Source organism: Homalodisca vitripennis, chromosome 7 (assembly GCF_021130785.1).
Source record: "Homalodisca vitripennis isolate AUS2020 chromosome 7, UT_GWSS_2.1, whole genome shotgun sequence".
Classification (NCBI taxonomy): Eukaryota; Metazoa; Arthropoda; class Insecta; order Hemiptera; family Cicadellidae; genus Homalodisca; species Homalodisca vitripennis.
In genome coordinates, this window is record NC_060213.1 from 54,013,742 (window position 1) to 54,022,722 (window position 8,981).

The following is an 8,981-nucleotide window of genomic DNA, read 5'->3' on the forward strand; positions in this document are numbered from 1 at the left end:
TTACATTGAAACATATTTGTCATCTTGACTGTATTATTTTGTCATAAAATAATGTAAAAAATGGTGGAACCGTTGAAATAAATAAATAAACTCCACTTTTAGAACACCAAAAGTTGCTTCACGTATCTTTATTTCCTAATTGTATTCTAGAGTTTGGGTTAGTATTATACAAACGTATTAATTGCTATCAATATAGTTTTCTTAAGCAAACAAAACAAATCTAGACCTGTAATATTTTTTCTTTTGACTTCCACTACTTTTTCCCTCTACAACAAAATTACTTGGTTGTTAGAGTTTGTATACTCTACATTTAGTTAATTTTCTACATTTATTGTTTGATGACAAACGCATGGTTATACATATATGCTACTCCGTGACTGTTACTCATAAATACCGTCGTTTTAATTTATGTTCCAAAACTTGCAACTTTTCTCACAAATTATACGTAAAATCACGTAGTTTATAATATCAACTCTTTAAATTTTTCTATACACAAATTTGCTTACCGTATTTGAGCACATTGCAAGATCAATCCTATACTTCCTCTAGTTTTAAAACTTAGCAATAATTACTGTAATCACTAAATCATCTCCTATTGTTTTAGCTCGCACATTTAACGCCACACCACGATAAACGCAGTTGCGTAGGCCCAACGCTCCTCAGCCCAACGTTATGCCTCGAGAACAAAGACGGCTGTGAAGCACATTAGTAAGGCCTTGGCCGATGATTTCCCCGGGGATAAGTCTGCCCGGCAACCGGGTCAAACAGCGTCATTCTTCTTTATACTGTATCATATTATGGATGCATGTGACAGGTTGGCGTACAATATTCCAGGTAGTATATTCATCTTACTTTCACGTGCGAGACAGTATTCCTTCTCCTACACTAAACTCAATACGTACTTAATACCGTATGCTATAACAAAAGAATAGTAAATTTTGAAATATTTGAACAAGTTTGAAGCCGAGTATCCTACGCTCCTTTAAGCTGGTTATGGCAATTACTACAGGCCTTTGTATTGTGTTATTAACGAGGTTGGAGAGAATTCTTAGAAAGCCTTAAAGAAGATCCTTATATATTTCCAAGAAAAACCTCCTTTGCAGTGATTTCAAGATGCTAAGAAAACATAGCCTTTTTATAATAAGTCTGTATTATAAAATTTTTTAAGTTACACTAGAACATGTTTTTCTAGTTTACTTTTTACACTACCTCATATGACCAGATTAATGATTCATTACAAAGAATGTTCTCCAAAACGACCAAAATGTACAGTTTCAGATTAAAACTCAACTGATGGAAATCAGATTGGAGAACGCAATATGAATTGTTTAGTTTCAATTAATTACACTATTTATTAGGTACATTTATGCAAATTGTTGCCATTGTACTATGACTCTGTCCAGCTTGTTAATTTTTGCAATCTCTGCTCCTTGAAAAATTGATTTTACTTCTATATTTAAATGTCTTATATGACTTTTCCGTTGGCTTATAATACTTAATAAAATAAATTAAAGCTATATAGCGTATAGTTAGAATGCTATAGTTTTTGAAAGAAGAGAGGCAATGAAGATACCTTCACGTAAGTAGATATACTAAAGTTAAAACTAAAAATCAATGTGTCAATTTGATGTAAGTAAACACGTATTTACCCATTAAACACTATCACATCCCCTTGACTAACATTATAATATTGGCTTACGAATCAGAAGTTTAGGATTTACAATTACATCTTTTTTTAAAATATTTCTTTCAAAGAAATTTCACTCTTGCTACGAATAGATCTCAAAACCTACAATCACTATTAAATGCGTTAAATTTTTTTTATTGATTAAAATGTCAGGAGAGAATTCTGCTAGAGCAATAATTTAACGAATATGAGTATTTAAATGGAAATTGAAGAGATTGTTGTTAAATTATCCGTCCATAGGTGACTAAAACAAGGGGCGAACAGGCCAGCCAGGAAACAAATATAATTAACACTGATATCACAACTTTCCACAAAAGGCGTAGTTCGAGAACTCCTTTACTCTCCCGGCGATTCACCCGTTAACAAGCTTATCACTTTAAAGTTATAATTGGAGTTCTATATTAATAAAGCACAGGGCCAAAAATACAGAGAAATTGTATTCACAACCAACGATCCTTTAGTAAAATGAAGATTAGTGTCTTCGTTTCAGATTGTTACTATTATAGACAAATAATCTTTCATCGTTTTTAACTTTTAAATAATGTTATTCTAATTAATTAGGAAGACGATATATATATATATATATATATATATATATATATATATATATATATATATAATATCCTTATATTATATATATATATATATATATAATGATATTCAAAAATACTAAATAAACTCAAGCATACTAATAAATTTTATAAAGCTAAAAAAACAAACCCAAAACTAATTTCCATCTGAGTTGTAATTTTGACAAACTTTCAAAATTGTCCAAAACTAAACCTGTACTTTTACATCAAAATCGAATTTTTGTGTGTGTGTGTGTGTGTGTGTGTGTGTGTGTGTGTGTGTGTGTGCACGCGCGTCTAAGTGTGTTTAGAGTCCGTAGTTAACTATATAATATAAGCTTATTCCTAGTTCGAAAATCCCTCCGGCATACGCCCTACTAGTTGCTAAAAGTCCCATCTTTGTCTCTAAAGTTGCACTACTGCAAATACATGTTATTAATTAAAATACCATCTTAAATTTTATGTAACGTCCTGTCTAAACATTTTTTTTACAGCACAACCATATGTCCAATTATTTTAATCACTATTATCAATTTTTTACGTTCATAGACTTGAAATCATTTAGTAACTTTTATACCATCAAAAATTGTAATTGAAACGTTTTCTGAAACCCCTTTTGAGCCAATAGTTCGAAAATGTATAAGGGAAAATTTAAAGTTTTACTTAAAAAATACTTTCAACTGTACGTTTTTTGAAATATTACGTATGCAGTTCAGCACAGAAGATATCGAAAATGAAGTTACTATTTAACTTTCAGTATTTTATTTTAATACTTAAAGGCTGTTAAAACCCATCTCAGTTGTCTTTTGACAGAGGTAGGCTTCTCAGACCTGCTTATGTAAATATATTGTTGACCAGAGCAACTAAAGAAACTAAATTGTCTCACCTGAAATTCTTTAGATTTGAATTCAATTACAATAAAATCAACTATTGCGCGCAAAAAACAGTAAGAACAGATTAAATTACAATTAAGAATAAACCTTAGTCTGGACTTGAAGTTTGTCAGGGATCACTAAATAATAATGTTTAATTTGAGTGGCAATGCATTGTCACATAATTTAGTTGCTTAATGTCTTAGGATACATGTACAACTGAAGAAGAGTGTAGATTTCAATCCTTGAAACGGAGTGTTATACTTTTTGTACGTTATAACGAAATCAAATGCCTAATATTCTATTATCATTTCTAGTTACAACGGTAATAAATATACACTTTATCACTTTTTTATCGTGGTAATAAAGCGAATTGAACATTGGCGGCGGAAATATAATTCACTCGGAGCAGAAGTGCTTGTGCACGTGGAAAGCCTAACAAATAGCGTGTGAAACCGCTAAAATATAAATGATATTATATCGCGTATTTAGTTGGAAACGGTCGTAAACATGAATATTTAAAGGTTTCAAAGTCGTTAAGTAACGCTCTAAAAGTGTTAAAAGAAATAAAATCTAGATCCGTGCTGACATTTGCCAACTTATTAACAGTGATTAATTTAAATTTTACTCCGCCTATCAAAAAGACATTTTTCGTTAATTAATTAAGCAACTCTTTTCGTAACTAATTGGATTAAAACTCTACCCAGTATAATTGGTTATATAAACGTCGTATAAGTAACTTTAGTTTAGTATAAGCTCATTGCGTTGTATTACGTTTATTGTAAAATAGCAACACCGATCTCAGCTTTAGATTTTGTGAGAGCAAAATAATGGAGGAATGAGGGACGATATAGTAATCCACGATTTTTCATATAAATTCAGAAAGAAAAACCACAAAACATCAGGTTTTGAAGAGAACATAACAAAAATATATCAAACTCTTTTCCCTTATCCTTTTTTACTTTGATTGAAAGAGAGGCCTATCTGAACTTTATGGCTATATAATGCCCGTCTCCATGGGCCAATGGCCTGTGCGAGGATCACATCAAATAAAATAAGGGAAATAGTCGATTCAATACAAGATCGATGGCATTGATAAAAATTGCTACAGTCACAGACTGAATTTGTACCTTGTACTCTTTATACCTTAGGTCCAAAGTCCGACGTGGGATCGCCCTGCCATCGGCACATCCCTTACACACACGTTGCATTATGCATTAATATAGTAGTGTTATCAGAGAAATACAGCTGTTCTGTATTGAGACGAATAGTGCGTTGGTTGTTTGGATGCCCTTCATTTCAGTTGTACTTTTATTGAACATTAAGAAATTATTTACTCAATAAATATCGTATACCTACAAATATTATACATGTAATTTTAATTCATTTCATTCGAAATTTATTAACTTTCGTTTTCTAAAATAAATTTATTTCGTATTTTATTTTCTTACTGTAAAAATTCAGTTTATTTTATAATTAAAAATTATATTGTTTTTTTAGTTTTAAATTAGTTACTTAAAATTTAGTTGAATTTAGTTACTTAAAATTGTGTATCCTCTCCTGCAATTTTAAATATACATGAAGATATACAGGGACTAGAACCTCATATTGATTGACTCTTTCTATCAGATAGTACGTTATTTTGTTGGAGAACGTGCCAATTCTTATAGGGACATACATGTTTTCTGAAATCCTTTTGATACCTCTAAAAGTAGTAGTTGTTGGGCTTAAGTATTTTATTTAATTTTTTCTGTACTTATTCCTTACTTATTCTACGTTACGCCAAACAGAGATCTCAGTGAATCGGCAGTTAAAACCAACAAAGTGAAAAATACTGCCTACCATGTTTGAGATTTGCAATAATTTGTATAAACAGTGAGTGATCTTTACTCCCCAAAATGTTCCTCTGCTCCATTAAGTTTATTCACTACGTAAACCAACAGAGGTCTCTAAAATATTAAGGAACCTTTATACTTATCTTGTATTACTGTATTCAACGCAGTACATAAAGTTAAATTCTCATTCGGCAACTAAACTGTTCACAACTGGGTTGTTGTTCATATCCCATAATGAATGACAAAACATTATTTGCAACGTCGAAGGCTGCAATTTTAATTAACTAAATCACAATATACGTAATTACAATATATGTAATCTGACCTTTCTCGCTACTCTAGCCATACGTGTCTAATTGTCTTACACTCACACTATGTCAACTAACACACCAAACTATCAAATTTAAAATATTTATTGACATACTTGAGGTAAATTATTATAATAATAAACAAACATATCCCCCACATTGGTCCTTGTCATGTTTCAAAGGCCTTCTACAGGAATTCTCTTTATGGGTAAGCAAAGTTTAGTTAGTTGAAACACTTAGTTTCTTACCTTTCTGCTACTTTACTGCTCAAGAATGTATTTATTTATTTATTTAACTTCCAACGGTCAAAAGACCAATTTACAACGGGTTACAGTTTTACATAGTTTCTCAAGATGACTAATACTTATAAACACAAAGGGCCAAGCCAAACATGCAACGGAATTTAAAACTTAAAAAAAAACTTAAGGTATGAGAAGGGACAAGCCAAACATGCAATTGGACTTTAAACTAATTGGTGCTTAAGCCCTAGCTCAAGCACCAAGCCAAACATGCAGGGAACAATACAGCCAACACTATGCAACAATAACAATAAATAAAGCTATATGATTTACAATAAATATAACTATACTAGTATAGGTAAATAAAATCTACATAATTGTAATAAATATTAACAGTATTAGAGTAACAAAATAGAATCTATAGAATTCGTAACAAATTTTAACAACGATAACAAATAAATAACAATAATTTATAATAAATATTGAGGATCATAATAAGTAAATAGAATTAGGAAAAAAACTAATGAACATGCACCATATGTTATACTAATAACTACAGTTTTGATTGCCGAATACAGATTCAATGCAGATTCAATGTATTACATTAGTATGAAAAACGTTATATTCTCTGCATCTGTCAGGTAAGTTATTGCCGTTGAGAAACATAAACCTCGGCAACATATTCTGTCTCATTGCTCTATTCAGTGATTTTATAAATTCCAATCTGAATATTGCTCCAAGATAAATTACACAGTGCCACACTGGGAAACGTTACTCGGTTACTATGAACAACGATATATTCCCAAACACATTTGAGTTAAGTAATTGTAACTAGAAGAAACTATATTCGTTATCGTATTCAGTCTCGTTGCAGCAAGTCACGATTAAATGATTCCTACAGGAATGATTTATGGACTCTAATGTTCAATATGGAGCTTCCTACATGAAAGCTGTGGTAACTTATGGTAATTTGGAAAATTCCAATCTTTGCACACAATCCTGTTTCGATGTTCTTTGACACATCTGTTCTATAGCCTCAAACATAGACGTCACTAGGAACATTATCATATTACACTCTGTTTCGTAGCTTCTGTGAAGTGAGTTATGGTTATAGGAAACACTAAATCTCGGCATTTAATTTCGTATCCTTGCTCCATGCCATGTTTCAAAGGAGTTAGAAACGTTTCCTGGACTCTGATATATAATAGAAATTTCCAAAAGCAACTCTGTGTAACTTGTAGTGACTTGGAAAATTATGATTTTAGCACTAATACTGTCCCGTTGCTCTAGGATGTATTATTTTTTTCTTCCATATTCATGTCATGTCATTTCAAGCAAAATGTGAAAATTATGATTTTTGTAATTTCTTAAACAATTTCTGTAGTATTTGAAACAAAACTGCATTTCCGCAGTTTCTTTCGTCTGGCTTTTCCTACAGCTTTATATGTAAAACTTCCAAAGTTATTTCTTTGTGAGGTCCTTTTTCAATCCTTGAAATAATGAATGTAGCATCACTCTGAGGTAGCCATCTTGTATTTAAAAAAGATTAATCAAACCGGCATTTGAGTAGTTCCAAATAAATTTGAATGCATACATAACAAAAACAAACATATAAACATGTCTAGTTTTATAACCTCCTCCTCCTTTTTTAAGTCGGTCAATTACATAAAATCTGACAGACTGTATGGCCTATTAGGGTTTCCTCGAATTTACTTTTACCCTTAAATTAAATCTAATTGTTATAACATATAACCCACCAACTACATACTTACTTACTTTTAGAAATAATAATGATGATTATAAATGCTCTTATGTTTCTTACATACTACTTGGGTTGTCAATATTTCGAATTTGGTACAAATCGGTATATTTCTTTGGTCGCAGCCTAGTCTATCCATTACAGGATGTACACGCATGGACAGTTTCTAAAAACATTTTTTTACTGATAGACCCAAGAAATGCATACTTAGAAAAAACTAAAATTATTGTTCTTTTGCAATCAATATTCTTCCAGGATTATGTACGTGAAAGCAAGTAAGCATCACAAAACGTAAATTTAAACTCACCTTTGTAGATCTGTGACTTATAACTTTATCTAATTAAGTCATAACAGCTTTGGACATTACATAAGTCATTTGAAAGTTTAGCTATAACGTATGTGTTAAACTATCTGGTTTCAATAATTTATATTAAATTTATTTCTATAATTTTAATTGCTGAAATACGTAACAAAATAAGTCATATATCTTGAATTGCAGAGATTTCTCATAATTCATCAAATGATCTAAAATGTGATATATTTATTACATAGATATATATATATTGTAATAGTCAAAGTTGATAACAGCAACATTCTTAAATAGTTTGCGGAATGTAAAACTGAAACGTTTGGTGAAACATAATCTCAATAAACACTTTTTGTCATAATAAATACTGTAAACATAAGAATCTATATTTTGTTGCCAATATATATATTATTTTTTTCTTTTTAATACCTTTTACTACAGATAACAACAATTTTAAAGAGTGTGAATCCAACACCTCATAATATATGAAAATGCTGGTAAGAGAATTTACTAAAATCCAGGTAGTCATAAGTGGTAAAAAAGTGTTATTTCACTTTTGTAATTTATTAAAAATGTTCTAGTCTACCGTTAATTATAGCAAACGCTTTTAGAACCATTAGATAGTTTGCTCATGAAGGTGTTAAAATCAGAAATCCTATTTTGATTGAAGACTGTCAAGATTAGAGAATTAAAGAGTAATCCTCCCTTCTTCAAAATATATCTGTTTAACCTCACTTTCGACGTAAATTCATCGTAAATATGTCATTTTCTGAAACTTTTGCGTAAATAAATTGCGAGTATGTTGCAACAATTTGATATAAACGGTCTTAAGCAGCAGGAGTATTAAGAAGTAAATATATCACGGTAAAATAACTTCCAAAAATATATGTTTACACATTGTACTAACATTTCAATAACAAATGTTTTCCATAATGATTGACTATGATCATGATATTGTTACACCTTTATCGTGAAATCTGTTGATATACAATAAATAACACAATTATATATGTAAAAAAGTTTTAAGAGTAACAAATTTATACCCATTGTACACTGATTATAACTGCTTAAAATTTGTAAACAATAGTTAGTACTTGTTGTAATGGCCACGTTGTTATGTCCATCATTAGAGTTATAGTAAACAGAAATTTGCTGGTATACATGAATATCACAGTTAACTTGGTACAGTCTGGTCATGTGTCACAGGTCGACAACGCGAGGTCACCGGGACTGGATTTATACTAATGAGGCCCCAGCTCAAACAATGCAATGGAACTTGCACAGCAAATCCAATTTATGATTTCCCTAAAACTTTTGCCACTTTTATACTACAGTTTAAGTAATCAATTGAAATTCCCCAAAACGCAATTTGCTTAAAATTATCCAATATTAATATGCGCTGTAT